Source organism: Suncus etruscus, chromosome 12 (assembly GCF_024139225.1).
Source record: "Suncus etruscus isolate mSunEtr1 chromosome 12, mSunEtr1.pri.cur, whole genome shotgun sequence".
In the NCBI taxonomy this organism is placed as follows: Eukaryota; Metazoa; Chordata; class Mammalia; order Eulipotyphla; family Soricidae; genus Suncus; species Suncus etruscus.
The window spans coordinates 21,760,614-21,781,706 of NC_064859.1; the positions used below are offsets into that span (position 1 = coordinate 21,760,614).

Here is a 21,093-nt window from a genome sequence, read left to right on the forward strand (position 1 = left end):
TGTCCCATATGGTCCCCCGTGCCTGCCAGGAGCTATTTCTGAGCAGACAGCCAGGAATAACCCCTGAGCATCGCTGGGTGTGGCCCAAAAATCAATCTCTAACACTGCCCCCACATCACTGAGTGTCACCTCTAGCTCCTCAGGTGTGAACTCCAGCGCCACTACAAAGGAGACTTCCAGATATCTCAGCAACAACAAAGGAAGGGAAGAAATTTTAAAAATTTAAATTAAGTTATATAACTAGTTGTAATCATGCCTTTTTTTTTTTTTCATTTCTTTAGCAAGTAGCACAGCACATAACAGCCACTTGAAACACAAGATTTTTTTTCCTCTTCAAAATCTACTCCTTTGAGTAGTGCTGGGAATCTTGCTAGAGTCTCAGCCTTTAACACAGGAATGCTACCACTGAGCTAGCTCAAGACTTTTTGAAATAAATTTTAAATAGAGAGTTAAATTAAATCATTTAATTTAGAAAGTATGAAAAGAGAGATGGTAATAAAGGAATATCCATGTGAGATATTCTAGAATGGAGTGCACCAAGAATACCTTTTGTATGTGGACTTCAAGATAAATATTCTACCACTGAGCTACATTCAGCCTCTGAAAGAATTTCTCCTTTGTTTTTGTTTTTGAGCTATACCTGGCAATGTTCGGGGCTACTACTGGCTCTGCACTTAGGAATTACTCCTGGTGGTGCTTGGGGGACCATATGATATGTCTATGATCCAATCTGGTTCATCTATGTGCAAGGCAAGTGCCCTAACCTCTGACTATTTATCTGGCTCCTGAAATAATTTTTTTTTTTTTGTGGGCCCGGAGAGATAGCACAGTGGCGTTTGCCTTGCAAGCAGCCGATCCAGGACCAAAGATGGTTGGTTCGAATCCCGGTGTCCCATATGGTCCCCCGTGCCTGCCAGGAGCTATTTCTGAGCAGACAGCCAGGAGTAACCCCTGAGCACCGCAGGGTGTAGCCCAAAAACCAAACACACACACAAAAAAATTTCTTTTGTTTGTTTTTTGGGCCATGCCCGTTTGATGCTCAGGGGTTATTCCTAGCTACGCGCTCAGAAATTGCCCCTGTGCTCGCTTCGGCAGCGCATATACTAAAATTGGAACGATACAGAGAAGATTAGCATGGCCCCTGCGCAAGAATGACACGCAAATTCGTGAAGCGTTCCATATTTAAAAAAAAAAAAGAAAGAAAGAAAGAAAGAAATTGCCCCTGGCTTGGGGGGACCATATGGGACGCCAGGGATCAAACCGTGGTCCTTTCCTTGGCTAGCGCTAGCTCTAACGCCACCTCGCCGGCCCCCCCTGAAAGAATTTTTAATGTGACTTTCTGACTAATTTGTTTTTGAGGGAAATAAATATTGCTATTTATTCCATCTATTTTTTTCAAGTTTGTCCTTTTTACCCAATATTTTCATTTAGTTATTATTAATGACCTCCATAATAACAAATAACCTCATATTTTTATTTTCCCCATCTCTCTCTTCTTGAGAGTAATAAATTTAGTGTCATTAAAATCAGTCATTTCACTGTAATTTTTTAAATGCTTAGGATGGTAAAGAAATATTCATAAAAGCCTCAGAGAGAATAAATATGATCTTTTATTCCAAGACAATTGTCATTCAAACACGCAAGTCAAATGGAAAAATAACTTCAAATATAAAAGAATTCTTAGAATTTTCAAACAGAAGATTATATAAAAAGATGAACTTAAACCTACTAAGAGATGACAGGAAAAACTATAACAAAAATATGAACAGAGAGCACCAGAACTATAGACTAAGACAAAAGACATGCAGGGCTAGGTGGAAGAACAGAGTAGAAATGATCTAGGAATAATATTAATGACTAAAATTTAGATTATCAGGGGGCACAAAGTATGAAAAATATATATCTAAGTGTTTCTTAATTTATAAAATCTAGGGCTATAAAAGTTGCCAAATCAAGGGAGAAATGGATTTTTAACAATACAAAATTTTAACTATAAAACAAAATTATCAGTTAAAGTTAGTTAACAGAAGAGGAGTAGAGAAGAAAGAACTATTATGGTTTCATCATTTGACAGTGGAAAATACAAAGATTCTTTTTTTTTTTTCTTTTTTGGTTTTTGGGCCACACCTGGCATTGCTCAGGGGTTACTCCTGGCTGTCTGCTCAGAAATAGCTCCTGGCAGGCACGGGGAATCATATGGAACACCGGGATTCGAACCAACCACCTTTGGTCCTGAATCGGCTGCTTGCAAGGCAAACACCGCTGCTGTGCTATCTCTCCGGGCCCTAAAATACATAGATTCTAAAGAAATTAATAGTAACAATCAAATTGCTAACTTAAAACTAGAAATAAAAATAGATAATTTGGGGGCCAGAGCAGGTTTATGCCTATGGCATAAACCATAGGGCATTTGCCTTGCATGCCCTAACCTAGGACGGACCTTGGTTCCATCCCTGGCGTCCCATATGGTCCCAGGAGCGATTTCTGAACACATAGCCAGGAGTAATCCCTGAGCGTCACAGGGTGTGACATCCCACCCCCAAAATAAAATAAAAATAGATAACTTCTAAATACCTAGAAGAAGCATACCAAAAACTAAGCAAAGAACTAAGGAAATCTAAAGACTGGTGGAAGAAGTCAATCAACTTAATGTACCACCTCAATACAAGGAAAAGTAAAATCATATGGTTGTATAAAAGAAGGCCTTTGGCAATATATAACATCCATTCATGATAAAAAAATGTTCAATAACGTTTTCCATAAAGGTTGGACTAGGCAGCATTACCACCAGCAGTGAATAAGAGTTCCTTTCTGTCCACATCCTGCCAGCGCTGCTTGTTCTCATTCTTTGTGATGTCCACCAATTTCTGTGGTGTGAGATGGCACCTCATAGTTGCTTTGATTTGCATCTCCCTGATGATTAGTGATGTGGAGTGTTTGGTTTTTTTAATGTGTCTTTTAGCCATTTGTATTTCTTCTTTAATGATGTGTCTGTTCATTTCTTCTCCCCATTTTTTGATGGGATTAGATGTTTTTTTTTTTCTGTAAAGTTCTGTCAGTGCATTGTATATTTTGAATATTAGCCTCTTATCTGATGGGTATTGGGTGAATTATTTCTCCCATTCAGTGAATGGCTCTTGTATCCTGGGAACTATTTCCTATAAGGTGCAAAAGCTTCTCAGCTTAATATATTCCCATATGTTTATCTCAGCTTCCACTTGTTTGGAGAGTGCTGTTTCTTTCTTAAAAATGTCTTTAGTCTCAATGTCATGGAGTGTTTTAACTATGTGTTGTTCTATATACCTATGGTTTCAGGTCTGATATCAAGGTCTTTAATCCATTTGGATTTTATCTTCATACATGGTGTTAGCTGGAGGTCTGAGTTCACTTTTTTGCAAGTGGCTAACCAGTTGTGCCAACACCACTTCTTGAAGAGGCTTTCCCTGCTCCATTTAGGATTTCTTGCTCCTTTATAAAAAGATTAAGTGATTGTATGTCTGGAGAACATTCTCTGAGTACTCAAGCCTATTTCACTGATCTGAGGATCTGTCTTTATTCCAATACTATGCTGTTTTGATAACTATTGCTTTGTAATACGATTTAAAATTGGGGAAAGATGGGGCCGGAGAGATAGCACAGTGGTGTTTGCCTTGCAAGCAGCTGATCCAGGACCTAAGGTGATTGGTTCAAATCCCAGAGTCCCACATGGTCCCCCAAAAAACAAAAAAAAATTGGGGAAAATAATGCCTCCCACATTTATTTTCTCCAGGATTCCTCAAAAAACTGAAATTTGAGCTCTCATATGATCCAGCTATACCACTCCTAGGGATATACCCTATGAACACAAAAATACAATTAAAAAATCCCTTCCTCACACCTATATTCATTGCAGTGTTGTTTACAATAGCCAGATTCTGGAAACAACCAATATGTCCTTCAACAGATGAATGGCTAAAGAAACTGTGGTACATATACACAATGGAATATTATACAGCCATCAGGAGAGATGAAGTCATGACATTTTTTATACATGGATGTACATGGAATCTATTATGCTGAGTGAAATAAGCCAGAGGGAGAGAGGTGCAGAATAGACTCCCTCATCTATGGGTTTTAAGAAAAATAAAATAAATTTTTACAAAATTCCCAGAGACAAAAGAGAGGAGGGCTGGAAGGTCCAGCTCATGATATGAAGCTCACCATAAAGAGTGGTGAGCGCAGTTAGAGAAATAGCTACACTGACAACTATCATAACAATGTGAATAAATGAGGGAAGTAGAAAGCCTGTCTCATGTACATGCAGGGGGGAGGAGGGAGATTTGGAACACTGGGGATGGGAATGTTGCACTGGTGAAGGAGGGTGTTCTTTATATGACTGAGACCCAACTATAAATGTATTTGTAATCAAGGTGTTTAAATAAAGATATTTTAAAAATGTTCAATAAAATAATTAAAAACATTTCCTCAACATGGGTTTATAAATGTATTATGTCTAGGAGTTTTTAGCGATGTCTTTAGGTTTATTACAACCCCCCTATAAGCAGCATACTTAGTGATGAAAATTTGAAAGCTAGCGCCACCTTGCTGGCCCCTTCTTTATTCTTTTCTTCTTCTTCTTCTTCTTCTTCTTCTTCTTCTTCTTCTTCTTCTTCTTCTTCTTCTTCTTCTTCTTCTTCTTCTTCTTCTTCTTCTTCTTCTTCTTCTTCTTCTTCTTCTTCTTCTTCTTCTTCTTCTTCTTCTTCTTCTTCTTCTTCTTCTTCTTCTTCTTCTTCTTCTTCTTCTTCTTCTTCTTCTTCTTCTTCTTCTTCTTCTTCTCTTCTTCTTCTTCTTCTTCTTCTTCTTCTTCTTCTTCTTCTTCTTCTTCTTCTTCTTCTTCTTCTTCTTCTTCTTCTTCTTCTTCTTCTTCTTCTTCTTCTTCTTCTTCTTCTTCTTCTTCTTCTTCTTCTTCTTCTTCTTCTTCTTCTTCTTCTTCTTCTTCAAGCTAGCGCCACCTTGCTGGCCCCTTCTTTATTCTTTTCTTCTTCTTCTTCTTCTTCTTCTTCTTCTTCTTCTTCTTCTTCTTCTTCTTCTTCTTCTTCTTCTTCTTCTTCTTCTTCTTCAAGCTAGTGCCACCTTGCTGGCCCCTTCTTTATTCTTTTCTTCTTCTTCTTCTTCTTCTTCTTCTTCTTCTTCTTCTTCTTCTTCTTCTTCTCTTCTTCTTCTTCTTCTTCTTTCTTCCTCTTCTTTCTTCCTCTTCTTCCTCTTCCTCTTCTTATTCTTCCTCTTCTTAATCTTCTCCTCCTCCTCCTCCTCCTCCTTCTTCTTCCTCCTCCTCCTCCTCCTCCTCCTTCTTTCTTCTTTCTTCTTGTCAGACCCGGCAGCATTAAGGGGTTACTCCTAGCTCTATGCTCAGAAATCGCACCTTCATGCCATCTCTCCAGCCCCTCCTTTTTCTTTCTCTGTTCTTTCTTTTTCTTTCTTTTTCTTTCTTTCTTTCTTTCTTTCTTTCTTTCTTTCTTTCTTTCTTTCTTTCTTTCTTTCTTTCTTTCTTTCTTTCTTTCTTTCTTTCTTTCTTTCTTTCTTTCTTTCTTTCTTCCTTCCTTCCTTCCTTCCCTCCCCCTTCCATTATTTCCTCTTTCTCTCTTCTTTTTTCTTTCTCTTTCTTTCTTTCTTTCTTTCTTTCTTTCTTTCTTTCTTTCTTTCTTTCTTTCTTTCTTTCTTTCTTTCTTTCTTTCTTTCTTTCTTTCTTTCTTTCTTTCTTTCTTTCTTTCTTTCTTTCTTTCTTTCTTTTTCTTTCTTTCTTTCTTCCTTCTTTCCTTTCTTTCTTCTTCTTCTTTCTTTCTTTCTTTTTCTCCCTTGCTTCCTTTCTTTCTTTCTTTTTTTTGGGGGGGCCATACCCGTTTGATGCTCAGGGGTTACTCCTCTGTGTTTATTCCTGTCTTACTTATGGCTCTTGCATTCTGTCCTCTCTCTCTGGACCTTTTATTGATAGCTATGCCATCGTTATTTGGCAGGAAAGAGATATTGAAGGCATCCAAATTGAAAAACAAGTCAAACTGACTATTTGCAGATGACTCGGTACTACATTTAGAAAACCTAAAGACCTTACTAAAAATTTCTAGACATAATAGATTTATAACGTGGCATGTTACAAAATTAATGCTCAGAAATCCATGGCTTTTCAATATGCATATAGAGAAATAGAAGAGAAGTTATAAAACAATCCCATCTACTATTGTGCCTCAGAAAATCAAATACCTAGGAACAGCTTACCAAAAGAAATGAAAAACTTATACAAAGAAAATTATAGAACACTAACTTCTATGAAAAATAAAATGGAAATACATCCCTGGTTCATGCATTGGAAGGATTAATGTTGTCAAAATGACATCCTTCCCAAAAATTATACATATTTGATGCAATCCCTATCAAAATACTATGATGATTTTTCAACACTTGAGAAGTGGCTGTCTTGAAGCCCCAATGGGTGTCCTGCTTCCACCTCTGAAAAAATAATCATAAGGCAAACCAAGAAGCATGGGCCAGAAAACTACAAATGAACATTTTTTTTTTTTTGGTTTTTGGGCCACACCCGTTTGACACTCAGGGGTTACTCCTGGCTATGTGCTCAGAAATCGCCCCTGGCTTGGGGGGACCATATGGGACACCGGGGGATCGAACCTCGGTCCTTCCTTGGCTAGCCCTTGCAAGGCAGACACCTTACCTCCAGCGCCACCTACCCGGCCCCTACAAATGAACATTTTTAAGACATAGACCAAACACTATTGAAATTGTTATGGAGTAATAACCCCATTCCACCTTCACGGCCAAATAGCCAAAGCAACCCACGGAAGCTTCTCTTTCTCCAACTTTAAACTATATTATAAATCTGTAGCAATCAAAACAATGTGATACTGAAATAAGGGCAGACTTTCAATTCAATGAAAAATAACCTAGAGTTCAGAGATAGATCCTGAACTGTATGGACAATTAAGTGCTGGTAAAGGTGGTCAATTACATCTAAAAATTAATTCAGATTTCTTTCAAGCATCATACACAAAAGTCAAACCAAAATGAATTAAAGATTTAGCAGACCTACTCCATAGATTATATTGAGAAAAACATAGGTATAACACTGCATGACATTTAATATAAAGGTAACTTCAATAATTTAATGCCATTGGCCAAGCAAATGGAAATAAGATAAACAAATGGAACTACATCAAACTATCTGCACCTTAAAGTAATTGATGACCAGAATAAAAAGAAATCCCACAGACTGAGATAGAATGTTTTCTTACCACTCATCTAATAAAGGATTGATATCTACGATCTATATAAAGCACTGGGAGAAATTTACAAGAAAAATAAAATAACTCTATCAAAAAATGAGGGGAAAAATGAATAGAAATGTCCTCCAAAATGGCATATAAATGCCCAAAAGTCATATGAAAAACTCTTTGTCATCAAGAAAAGGCAAATCAAAATAACAATAAGATGTTATCTCACGGGGCCGGGCGGTGGCGCAAGAGGTAAGGTGCCTGCCTTGCCTGCGCTGGCCTTGGACGGACCGCGGTTTGATCCCCCGGCGTCCCATATGGTCCCCCAAGCCAGGAGCAACTTCTGAGCGCATAGCCAGGAGTAACCCCTGAGCGTCACAGGGTGTGGCCCAAAAACCAAAAAAAAAAAAAAAAAAAAAGATGTTATCTCACACCAGTGAAATTGGCACACATCACAAAGGACAATAACAATAAATGTTGACATGAATGTGGAGAAAAGAAACTGTTAGTGGGAATATTGACTGAACCAATCTTTCTGGGAAATAACATGGACACTTCTCAGAAAACTAAGAATTGAGCTTTCAAAGGACCCAGCAATTCCACTTCCTTTCATCTACCTCAAGGGCCCCAAAATCCTATTCAGATAATACATTTGTGTTCTTATATTCATTTAAGTACTATTCACAATAGCCAAAATCTAGAAGCAATGCAAGTGTCCAAGAACAAATGACTAGATTTAAAAAAAAAATGTGGCACACAATAAAAACGTACTCAGCTTAAAGAAAAAATAAAATTATGTGATTTTTCAGCTACTTGGCTGGATCTGGAGAATATCATGCTGAGTCAAGTCGTCAGAAGGAGAAGAACAGAAACAGAATGCTCTCTCTCATATGCAGGATATAAAGAAATATAGTAGGGGAATAACAGTAAAAAAAAAAAATAACCAAGGCCTGGTCTTTGGGAGAAAGCTGGTATGGTGAGGGTAGGTGGTAAGAGGGATGGATCAGGAAAGTGTGAGAAACATTAGAATACTAGGACACTAAACTAGGTATACTAGGACAGTGAATACTCTGATAGAGGGTGTGATACTGAAATTTTTTATGCATGAAACCCTACCAGTAAGAGTTTTATAAAGCATGGTTTCCAAGAAAAAAAATAAAATAAAATATCAGTGGTAGTATCAGCAACATTATCCTGGTTGTGATACTGATCATCAGATGCTGCCATGGATAAATAAGGAAAAGGTATATAGAATTTTTAATACTATTTTTTGAAGTAATAACAGGCTTTATTTAGAAATTCTGAGGAAGGGAGGGGAGAGAAAGAAAGAGATTGAAGTGCTCAAGAGAGAATGCAAATTCCCCAAAGGTAGAGTGGTCCTAGTACACACCCTAGTACTAATGTATGAAAGTCCATATCTCAAGAAGAAAGATACAGGCCCGGAGACACAGCACAGCGGCATTTGCCTTGCAAGCAGCCGATTCAGGACCAAAGGTGGTTGGTTCGAATCCCGGTGTCCCATATGGTCCCCCGTGCCTGCCAGGAGCTATTTCTGAGCAGACATCCAGGAGTAACCCCTGAGTATCGCCGAGTGTGGCCCAAAAACCAAAAAAAAAAAAAAAAAAAAGAAGGAAGATACAGAGGAATGTGCATGGACTTAGCAACACATATATGCCTCTTTATATTACATCTTACTAGTTCATGTAAACCTATAATCATTAATAAAACTTTCCATTAAAAAAGTAAGTATTTTACAACTAAAAAGGCAGCATAAAACAAAGTACTATAGAAATAAAGTCAAACAATATTATATTAATTCTTTAGTAGCAAAAGAAAAATACTTTTAGATTGGCTCACAAAACAAAATGCAGCTATAGGTTACACAGTCTAGTGCAGCATTTCTCAACCATTTTCAGATTGAGGACCCTTCTGACCATATTTCCTTCCTGTGCCCCCCTGTGCCCTACTGGTTGACCCCTGAGTCTTGAGCTGTGAGTTCCGCTTTCCCATATACATGGTTTTCACCTGTACCCCATTGGAATATTCTGGAGGCTCACAAAGGACCATGTGTTTCCTAGTTGAGTAAGGCCAGTCTAGAGAGACAACTAAGACAAAGTAACAATCATAATTTTTCCCCTTCCCTGACTTGTAGGTGTTTTTTTTTGTTTGTTTTTGTTTTTGTTTTTTGGGCCACACCCGGCAGTGCTCAGGGGTTACTCCTGGCTGTCTGCTCAGAAATAGCTCCTGGCAAGCACGGGGGACCATATGGGACACCGGGATTCAAACCAACCACCTTTGGTCCTGGATCGGCTGCTTGCAAGGCAAACGCCGCTGTGCTATCTCTCCGGGCCCCAGGTGTTTTGTTTTGTTTTTTAATTTTTGTTTTGTTTTGTTTTGTTTTGGGAGCCACACCCGGCATGTTCAGGGCTTATTCTGACTCTACACTCAGAAATTACTACTGTCCGTGTTTGGGGGATAATGAGATCCAGAATCTAACCCAGGTAGGCTGCATGCAAGGCAAATGCCCTCCACCTATTGCTCTGACTCCATTTCCCTGACCTTTAACTATTATTTTATTTTACATGATTAAGGTTTAAAGTGCATACATTTTGTTCAATAACTTTAGTTTCTTTCATGTGCATTCCTAGTTTTGTCTTTAAAGTGGTATTTCAAGTATCACTTCCCAACATAATGTCCAGTTCTTTATTTTGATTTTCTTCTTGATTCTATTTCTATTTTTTTTCCTATTTCTATTATTAGCACATTTTTTCAAGACAGGCTTAAATAACAGCAGCAACCACAAGGATAATCATGTAAAATATTTCAGCATTGGTTCAACCTTTGTTTTGTGCTGAAAACTTTGCCTAGATACTTTAAATTAACTCATTTAGCTTCAAAATAATCCTGTTTACTTGAAATTGTTATTTCATATTTTATTCATTATTCTTTAAACAAACTAATTTTACTATCATCTACTTCAGTGTCTAGATTTTATACCCACAACCTCAGTAATTAAATTTATCCTCAAGAATATAGAAGGTTATTATAAAGAACAATTACTTTTTAAAACTTAGCTGACTAAAGAACCCACCTTCTTAGAGGGCAATGAGGGGAGAGATTAAAAATAATACCAAAATTTTGTTTTCCCACATTTCCTCAAAATAAGTCATAAAATTTTGACGGCAGGGGCCGAAGAGATAGCATGAAGGTAAGGTGTTTGCCTTGCATGCAGCAGGTCAGTGGTTCAAATCCCGGCATCCCATATGGTCCCCCGAGCCTGCCAGGAGCAATTTCTGAGTGTAGAGCCAGGAGTAACCCCTGAGCGCTGCCAGGTGTGACCCAAAAACCAAAAAAAAAAAATTTTTTTTTGACTGCAGAGATCCTTCAACTATTGAAGTATGAGAAGACAGTTCAATTGAGGAGACAGTCCAAGAGGCCCAAAGAGATAGATGGAGGTAGGGCATTTGCCTTGCATGCAGAAGGATGGTGGTCAAATCCTGGCATCCCATATGGTGTCCCCCGAGCCGGCCAGGACCGATTTCTGAACACGGAGCCAGGAGTAACCCCTGAGTGCTGTCGGGTGTGCCCCCCCTGAGAGAGAGTGAGAGAGAGAGAGAGAGAGAGAGAGAGAGAGAGAGAGAGAGAGAGAGAGAGAGAGAAATAGAGAGAGAAAAGACAGTCTAAGGCTGGGGACATGTTCTCTCTTACTTGGATTGAAAATAAGTGCAACCAAAGGAAAAATCAGACTACATAATTTTAAAGTATTTAAGGTCTCACTATCTTATTCTAAATTCTAAGGATATCCCAACTTTAGTCAAGAAAATTCATATATATATATATATATATATATACGGGTTATCATGTCATTTATTGCTTATTTATGTATTGCTTCGAGAGTATTTGAAGACTGAATAGTTGCCTTTTCTTTTTACTTTTCTTTAAAATGCTAGTTATGGCAAATTTCTTCCTCTTACTCATTCTTACCTCTTCTTATTGTAAGTAGGTGTGTAGGTGGTAGTTAAAATTATCATTTATTCCAGAGGTCAAAGAATACTGAAATTATGATAGACTAGATGAGGAAAGAAAAATACCTGGAAATTGCAACCACTAAAATTAACAATTTTGCCAATTAAAGCAGTAAAGCATAATGAACAAAAGGCCTACTAGGGCTTGAGAGTGGTCTAGGGGTTAATGTGCTTGCTTTGCATGCAGGACATCCTCATCTAATTTCTGGCATTTGAACACCACTAAGGACTGACACCCCACACATACACACCCTCCCAGCACATTAATGGTAATATCCCCCAAACACCACCAGGTGAGGGCCAACCCCTCCCCCAAACCACACCTAGCAACACACACACACACACACACACACACACACACACACACACACCAACAACAGACTAGAGAGCCAATGGACTTGGATTCAAATACAGTCTCTCCCATACAACCAGTGTGAAGGTTGTATGGCAGAGGGTTAAAGTGAGTCAGTACAAATAGAATATTTAGAAAAAGAACTGCTCAATAAAATAGTTGCATAAGAAAAAAATTAATGGTTTCATGTTCTCATCTTTAAGTTTTTGTACATTACTTTAGTATATGGGAACAGAGTCTCTTACGGCCACTGGTCAGCATAAGAGGGTTCCTGTCCCTTTAAGGGTGAAGATGTCAGTTAACAGACATCCACCCCTTTGTAACTGCCACTGGAGGGCAGTTAGCCCAGGGCTAAATGCTAGGGGCCTCTGCCACTGCAGCCCCTTTGCCAGATTGCTCCTGCTGGATGGTCACTGCTGGATTTCTGAAGAAACTGTTTGCCAGACTCCCTGCTTCTGTTGCCTTTTGCTGCCTCTGCTACTGTTTCCCTTTGTTTGGACCTTTCCTCGGATGACTCTTTACCCTGGTCCCAAAATTGGCGCTCTCTCTCTCTCCCTTTTACTCCCTCTCTCAGCCTCAGGAGCTGGCTGTATGATATGTCCTGCATAGCCTCCCTGCTTTACTTCATCCTCAATTAAACCCTTTTTTTTTTTTTTTTGGTTTTTCAGGCCACACCCGTTTGACGCTCAGGGGTTTCTCCTGGCTAAGCACTCAGAAATCGCTCCAGGCTGGGGGGACCATATGGGATGCGGGGGGGGGGAGGGGGATCAAACCGCGGTCCTTCCTTGGCTAGCGCTTGCAAGGCAGACACCTTACCTCTAGCGCCACCTCACCGGCCCCAATTAAACCCTATTTCTAACCCTCTCTTGTTGGGGTTTCATTTTTGGACACTTCATTTTGGATAGGAAGCATATTGAGTTTTCTAATTAGTTGAATAACATAGATGAGTATATTATCAAATTGTTTCCAAAACTTAAGAATATTGGAGTCGCCAGAGAGATAGCATGGAGGTAAGGCATTTGCCTTTCATGCAGAAGGTCATGGGTTCGAATCCCAGAGTCCCATATGGTCCCCCGTGCTTGCCAGGAGCAATTTCTGAGCATGGAGCCAAGAGTAACCCCTGAGCACTGCCCGGTGAGACCCAAAAACCAAAAAAAAAAAAATCATATTGGGACCCGGAGAGATAGCACAGCGGTATTTGCCTTGCAAGCAGCCGACTCAGGACCAAAGGTGGTTGGTTCGAATCCTGGTGTCCCATATGGTCCCCCGTGCCTGCCAGGAGCTATTTCTGAGCAGACAGCCAGGAGTAACCCCTGAGCACTGCCACGTGTGGCCCAAAAACCATAAATATATATATATTGGAGTCAGATATAGTACAGGGGTTGAAGCTTTTGCCTTGCATGCAGCTGACCCAGGGCCAATCCCTGGTATCACAGATGGTCTTCTGAACCCCACCCAGAGTGCTCCTTAAGTACAGAGCTAGGAATAAGCCCTAAGCATAGCCAGATATGATTCAAAAACAAAAAAAGCAAAAGCTCAAGCAAAATTCAAGGATGTCCTGGTCTTTTCATGATGAGGCACAAGTGAAAGCAACTTATCTTTCATTTTTATTGGAATACCCCAGTTTACCCCAGATTTTTGTACCCTCCATTCATCCAAGAATTTCTCTAAAATAGAAATCGTCTATGTTTTTCATGCGACTTTTGCTCCCTTCACACAAGTCTTAAAGAAATACGTAGTGTACGGAGAGATAGCACAGCAGTGTTTGCCTTGCAAGCAGCTGATCCAGGACCAAAGGTGGTTGGTTCAAATCCCAGTGTCCCATATGGTCCCCCGAGCCTGCCAGGAGCTATTTCTGAGCAGACAGCCAGGAGTAACCCCTGAGCACCTCTGGGTGTGGCCCAAAAACCAAAAAAAAAAAAAAAAAAAAGAAAAAAAAGAAAAAGAAAAGAAAAAAAGAAATACGTAATGTACTTGTGACTTTGAGTTCTCAAGAGCCTTTAGCATGATGCCATCCTTCTTGCAAAGCCACAAGCTGTCCTCTGAATAGAGATGAAGTCAAGGACGCTGTAGAATTCCCAGGCTTTGATCTTGACACCTCGGTCACCTGAATTATCAATCACTCTGGTTCAGTTTCTCTGTGAAACTGAACAGAGTGATAAGTGGGAGGGGATCAAGAAGATGAATGAGGAAAGATCCAGAACAGATGATTAGTTATAAACATATGGAATATCCAGTGGTAGCTAAGAATGAGATAAGTCTTAGATGACAGCTGCAGAAGAAACAGGATCCATGCTGTTCTTCAAAACCAGCAGATTGAACCTGTTTTCATTCCATTTTTTAAAACTGGAAATGAGGGGTGAGGGTATCAAGGAACAAACAGACTAAAAATGAAACCATCTTGTTTCCTTTTCTATTCAGCTTCTGGATCCCACTCAAGTGGCAAAATATCCTATTCCAAAGAGGAGAAATCCTTGTGATTACTTGACTGAAAACTGGATTGGCAATTTATTAGCATTGCTTTTGATATCCCAAGCATCTCAAAAGTGACAGGGAATGGATCAACATTTATGGAGAAACATGTAAGAATTTTCTCAATTTAAGTTTCCTGAACAAAGCACTGGCAAGCCAGAGAAGTAATTATGATTTGAAATCTAGCTTTAGGAATTCCTTTGGAATTGGTCCAGGCTTGTCAGTGCCCGTGAAAAGCATATGGCTAAAGGCAGCAATGATAATAAAAACCCAAGGAGGTACAGCTCAATCACTCAGTTACCTTTTTTACCCCCTCAATGTCTTTGCTCGCCATCTATTACATTATATGCTCTCCAGGGCCATTGGCAGGAAATATATAAAGTAATTGAGAAGAGTTTCTGGTATGTTATTACAGCAGACAATTATCATTGGGTGTTTTTTTTCCCTTAAAAATTATTTTGGCAAGATACCTGAGACTCTGGAATGGGCAGCCAAATCTCTGCAGGATTCCAGATGGCTAAGATTCCGGCTCCTGATGCCCTGATGGCTCCCCTCCCTCTTCTCTTAGATATTTTCATTTGTGTTCTATTCAGACATAAATATTTTTATGCCAGACTTAGTAATGGTCATTATTAAACATTTCTGGATTAACTTAAGATGAATGAACGAATGCAATCATATATGTACATGAAGTTCAGACTTCATTGCATCCATTCCTAGTCTCTTTTTGCCCCTACAGCATCCTCCCCCTCCCCTTTCCCACTGAGGTGTCCTGTGCAGAGCTGACCTACTAATGCTCCCTCTTTCTTTCCCCATTCAGCTTACTGATCTCAACTAGATGCTGAAGGATTCAAAGTTATATGGGCTCTTTCTTGTTACTCTCCTCTCCTCTCTGACTGACAGCCTTTATATGAGCTCCTACAGCACAGCCTGTTTTCTTCTATTGCAGAAACATAAAGTAAAGGTTTAATGTGGAGAGTTTAGTCAGAAGGCATGGTCCGGACCCGGAGAGATAGCACAGCGGTTTTTGCCTTGCAAACAGCCGATCCAGGACCTAAGGTGGTTGGGTCGAGTCCCAGTGTCCCATATGGTCCCCCGTGCCTGCCAGGAGCTATTTCTGAACAGACAGCCAGGAGTAACCCCTGAGCACCACCGGGTGTGGCCCAAAAAACAAAAAACAAAACAAAAAAAAAAAGGCATGGCCCAACTACTATTACTCCTATGATCTTGCTTAACATGTGACTAAACTCTATTTACTTGCAAAGACTCACTGTCCCATAAGGACTTTTATCTGTGTTATTATAAAATTTCAACTGTCAAGTCTGTATCTGTCTCTTATTCTGTATATATATTTTTTGGTTATTGAGTCATACCCAACAACGCTCAGGGGTTACTCCTGGCTCTTCACTCAGAAATCTCTCCTGGCCGGCCCAGGAGGACCATATGGGATGCTAGGATTTGAACCACCATTCGTCCTGGATCCGCTGCATGCAAGGCAAATGCTCTAAAACAAAAATACTGTAACAGAAAGGAAGACTGCCTTTGATGGGTACAGATGCCCATTTGAAATGCTGGACCTGAAGTTAAAATCTTTAAGCTTGAAGATATATCAAAAGAAACTTCTAAAACTGTAAAGAGAAAAGAGCAAAGAATGAAAACACAGAACAGATTACCCAACAAGTAGGAGACAACTACAAAAGGTGTATGCAAAAACAGAAATTCAGAAGGAGAAGAGGCAGGAACAAAAAAAATTTTGAAACCATGCCTGAGAAGATCTCCAATTAATGGTAGGCAAGAATCCACTGGTCCAGAAAATTCAGAGACTACCAGGCAGGATAAAAGTCATAAATTAAAACTCACTCAGGTGTATTATCTGAAAAATGACAATAAATACAATCTAAAAAGAAAATTCTGAAATTTAGAGGGGGAAAGCCCCTACTAATCTAAAAAAAAAACAAAAAGATAAGTATTATATTAAGCTTTCCAGATCATGCTGATAAAACTGAATGAAGGGAAATATTCCAAGTGCTGAGAGAAAAATTCTTACAAAAGTAGCATTCTCTACCATTTGAAATTATTCTTTTAAAGTGCAGGAGAGTGGATCAGAGCTATGGCAAGAGGGTAGGGCATTTTCTTGCACATGGCTAACCCAGGTTCGATCCCCAGCATCCCATAGGGTCTCCCTGAACCTGTCAGGAGTTTTTATCTGAGTGTAGATCCAGGAGTAACCCCTGAGCACTGCCAGATGTGGCTCCAAAATAAAAAGCAAAACAAAAAGTGTGGGAGAAATAAAACCTTTCTTCACCAAAATGAAATCGAGAGAAATTATTGCCAGTAAGATTCTACCTTGTAAGAAGTATTAAATGTTTAGCATTTAGAGTGTACAAAACTCTAAATATGTAAGTCATAGTCATTATGCATCATCAGCACATAATTATATAATTATTATTAGTTACTTTTGCTGCATTGTGTTACCATAACTTGTCTCCAAACCTCTTCCTCATCCCGAAAAGAAACTATATAACCATTAGGTGGTAACTCTCCATTTTCTGCTCCAGTGACAGATGTCTGGTAACCCCAAATCTACTTTTTGCTAGAAACTTGTCAACTGGTCTTATGGGCTGAATATCATGTTGAGCATTTTTTCATGTGCCTTTTAGCCATTGTATTTCTTCTTTACCAAAGTGTCCTGTTCATTTCTTTTCTCCACTTTTTGAAGGGTTAAATGTTTTTTTCTTGTTAAATTCTGTCAGTACCTTGTATATCTTAGATAGTAGCCCTTATCTGATGGGTATTCGATGAATAGTTTCTCCCATTCTGTGGGTGGCTTTTGTATCCTCCTCACTATTTCCTTTGAGGGTACAGAAGTTTTCTCAGCTTAATATATTCCATCTGTTTTATCTCTGCTTCCACTTGTGGAGTGCTGTTTCCTCTTTGAAGATGCCTTTAGTCTCAATGTCATGGAGTATTTTACCTAAGTGTTGTTCTATATACCTTATGGTTCCAGGTCTGAGTATCAAGGTCTTTAATCCATTTGGATTTGACCTTGTGCATGGGTGTTAGATGGAGGTCTGAGTTCACTTTTTTGCATGTGGCTGATCAGTTGTCCCAACAGCACTTGTTGAAGAGGCTTTCTTGCTCCATTTTGCATTTATCAAATATAACATTTGAGCTAACCATATGCAAATGCTCCAATTTTCTTCACATTTCTATCAACTATTGGTTTTTTCTGTTTGTTTTATTAATAGTTTTTTCTAGAAGCCTAAATTACCTATTTCTATACACATTTTTATTATAAAATAGATTAAAACATAAAAGTAATAATAAAAGTAGAGTTGATTTTTTTTCATGGAGAGACCTGATTCAGAGGCTGCAAAGAGAATGAAAGACACAGTTCAGCGACATAGTATATAGGAAATTACAGTAAAGAGATATAAGAAGTCTAGGGCCCGGAGAGAGAGCACAGTGGCGTTAGCCTTGCAAGCAGCTGATCTAGGACCTAAGGTGGTTGGTTCAAATCACAGTGTCCCATATGGTCCCCCATGCCTGCCAGGAGCTATTTCTGAGCAGACAGCCAGGAGTAACCCCTGAGCACCGCTGGGTGTGGCCCAAAAACCAAAAACCAAAAAAAGTCTACACCTGTCAAACATTCTGTATCTGGGACCATCAGAAGTGACAAGACCTCCTCAGTTCCTTCAAAGTGACTGACCTGGTCCTCAAACTTTCAGCCTGCAGAACAGAGCTACAGTGCATTCTGTAGTTCTGAGCCCCCCAGTTCATGGGGTTTTGTTAAAGTAATCCTAGAAAATAACAACCGGACATTAAATGGTCTCAAGATTTTGTTGGTGTTATTACTTTTGTTTTGGGGATCACTGCCAGGCTATTCTGAAGCCATCTGGTTGCAACCAGTGTCAGGGAGTGAGCATACTATGCTAGGGATTGAATGCAGGACCCTGTACCATTTTAGTCACATCTTTGTTCTAAGACTGTGGCCAGTTATTTTGTAACTTGCTGCCCCAAAACATTCCTAGATATATACCCTAGATTGTATATATACTTCCATGTACATATACATTTGCTTTATTGTATCATAGCATTTATTAGATTAGAATAACAAAATCATTCACTGTTTTGTGTGGTTTCTATAGCTCAGGCATTTAGGAGTGGCTCACATGGATGACAATTCTAGTGATGGTGAAAGTGGATGTTGGCTTGAAGGGCTGGGAAGATAGCACAGAAGGTAAGGTGTTTGCTTAGCATGCCACTAATCCAAAGCACCTCATACATCCCTGTCCCTGGAGCATAAAGCCAGAAACAAATCCTGAATTCAAAGGTGTGGCAAAAAAAAGTCTGATCAAGTTTTGATCAAGACTGAAAAAAACTTTCCTCCTGAAAATCACCATTAATATGATCCATTCCAGAGACTTCTAGACAATAGATCTCTCAGTTCCACACTGCAGATCGCACAAAGAAAGGACATGGTTGTCCTAACTTGGACCAAATCTTCTTTAAACCAATCACCTTTCTTGGAGAAGGTTTATAAAGAACTCAGATGTAATTGTTGGGTCCCACTATTATAACTTGAGAGCAGCTCTCATTCAAGGAGCCTTAGGGCACAATTCAGAAACTCCCAAGCATAGACCCATTATAAGTCATAACTTTGGCATATTATCTTAGTAGAAGTTTGGCCTACAAGATGCCAACTTAATCCTATGTTCATGTTTATAATCTTTCTGTGGCCTGCAATGCCCATCATGATCAATCATGGTGACACTGAATCTAATTGAAAGTCTTACTTTATCCCTTATACAACTGAAGAGTTGTATAAGCTGTATAAATTGTGTAAGTTATACAGCTGAAGAATTCTTCAGTGCAGATCAACCTTAGGTGGAAGTCCAAAGTTCCTAACTACTACTCACTCATTCTGTTTACTCTTGTCTACTCTACCTCAACCTACCCCAGCCAAGCCTTGTTCTGACCCCACTCCTGGTTTTAAACTCCAGACTCTCTCTGACAGGTGCTCTGTGGTCAATGTCTTAGAAACAGATGAAGCCTTGTTGCAGTATTTGTCATCTAGATAACTTCAGATCTTGCATATTCTTTAGAGTAAGACATCAATAAGACCAACAGATAATCCTGCCAATTCAAACCATTTTTAGATAATTTTATTCTAAGATATCAGTTTTGTTCTAAGAAACCCTCATCACCCCCAATAAAGTGAAAATGAACTAAGGGGGTTCTACAACACATATCATTCTTTTAATTCCCAATTTAATTCTGTTAAGTGTCTTAGGACTCCTTTTTGTTGCTGGTGACTGTGAAACACAGATGCCTGCTTGGTGCTGTAACAGGCAGACTGTGTCGCTCAGTGTAGCAGCCACTCATTTAGGAGGCTGGGAGAAGAATGTCAGTCAGTAGCCTCTGACCCATGGCTCAGGCTGAGAGAGGAGGTGGGAAGGGCTTTAGGGAGAGGATCACTTAGTCAGCTGTCCTATCCTTATCCTAGAAAAAAGAATTTCTGGAATGCAAAGGAAATCATATCCAAAGTGGTGGGTGGTGGCTTTGAGATGAATAATATTTTGTCTATATTTGATCTCTTAAACATAGAAAATTATGTTACAAGAAGCAGCATTTAATCAGAGCTTTCATTTCTGCCAAGTGAGGCCATTTAAGGATTTTTTAAATGTTAAACTTGCCAAAGCAGATTTGCCCTATGGTAATATAATGAGGCAGGTCCCTGACTTCAAATCTGATTCTCATAGAGCACCACTTGAGTGAGGGAAGGCAAAGAGATGGAATGGAAACCAGAGAGATGAATGTGGGTTACTACCAAGATTGGGGGGGGGGGCTAAGAGGTGCTTTTTTAATTTTTTAAACACCATGATTGCAGAGTTGATCATAATTGAGTTTCAGTCTTACAGTGTACACCACCCTTCACCCACGAGCATTTCCCACTACCAATATCCCTGGTTTCCCTCCACACATCCCCATGCCTGCCTCTGCATCAGGCATTTTGCTCCCCCCCCCTCTGTCTGTCTCTCTCTCTTTCTTTTTCTCATTTTCTCTCTCTCTCACTTCCTTTTTAGACACCATGGCTTGTGCTATTGTTAATGAAAAGAAACCATGCATATCCCTTTGTTTCCATCTAACACCCAGTTATTGCCCCGAGTGATCAGTTCCAATTAGCTCAGAAATCACTCCTGGCTTGGGGAACCATCTGGGACACGGGGGGATCAAACCGTGATCTGTCCTACATTAGCGCTTGCAAGGCAGATGTCTTACAACTAGTACCACCGCTCCGGTCCCCAGTTTCAATTATTATTATTATTATAGTGGTCCCTTCTTTGCCCTAACTGCACTGCTCCATTATTTATGGCAAGGCTTCCTATCATTACTGGTTCTTTTGACCCTCCTCTCTATTGTCTCAGGATATTATTACATTATCTTTTAATGTTTTAATATTCTTTAAATGACTGAAATTATTCTATGTCTATTCCTCTCCTTATGACTCATTTCATTCAGCATGATATTCACTCTCCATATTCATCCATATATAAGCATATTTCATAACTTCATCTTTCCTAATAGTTCGGCAGTACTTTGTTAGGGTGTCAAGCATCAAACTTGTGACCTTGCATATACAAAGCATCTATCTGCCAAATGTGTTATAGGTGGTGAGTTTGTGGGTGCTTATTAAAAATATATAAATATAAACATATATAAAGGTTGAAAATGAAATGGAAGAATTACTAAGCCCTCAATAACTTTGAGTTTTTATTTTTAATCTTACTTGTTTGTCTTTAGGACTATACCAAAAGGTGCTCAAGGGCTACTGCAGGCTCTGTGCTCAGGATTTCACTCTACAGTACTCTGGTGAGCATGCAGAGGTTCTCCAACCTGGACCTCCAGCATGCAAAGCTGTGCTCAGGCTGTTGTATCTCTCTGGCCCTAAGCTACTAAGTTTTAGATGAGATTTAAAAAGAAA

At 39.4% G+C, this 21,093-nt stretch overlaps 1 non-coding gene across 1 annotated transcript; it reads left to right on the forward strand.

Moving 5' to 3' along the window:
• The first annotated feature begins 1,079 nt into the window (after positions 1-1,079).
• Positions 1,080-1,186, forward strand: LOC126025082 (U6 spliceosomal RNA). Its single transcript, XR_007501128.1, has one exon. It is a non-coding gene; the product is annotated as a U6 spliceosomal RNA (small nuclear RNA).
• The last annotated feature ends 19,907 nt before the right edge of the window (positions 1,187-21,093 follow it).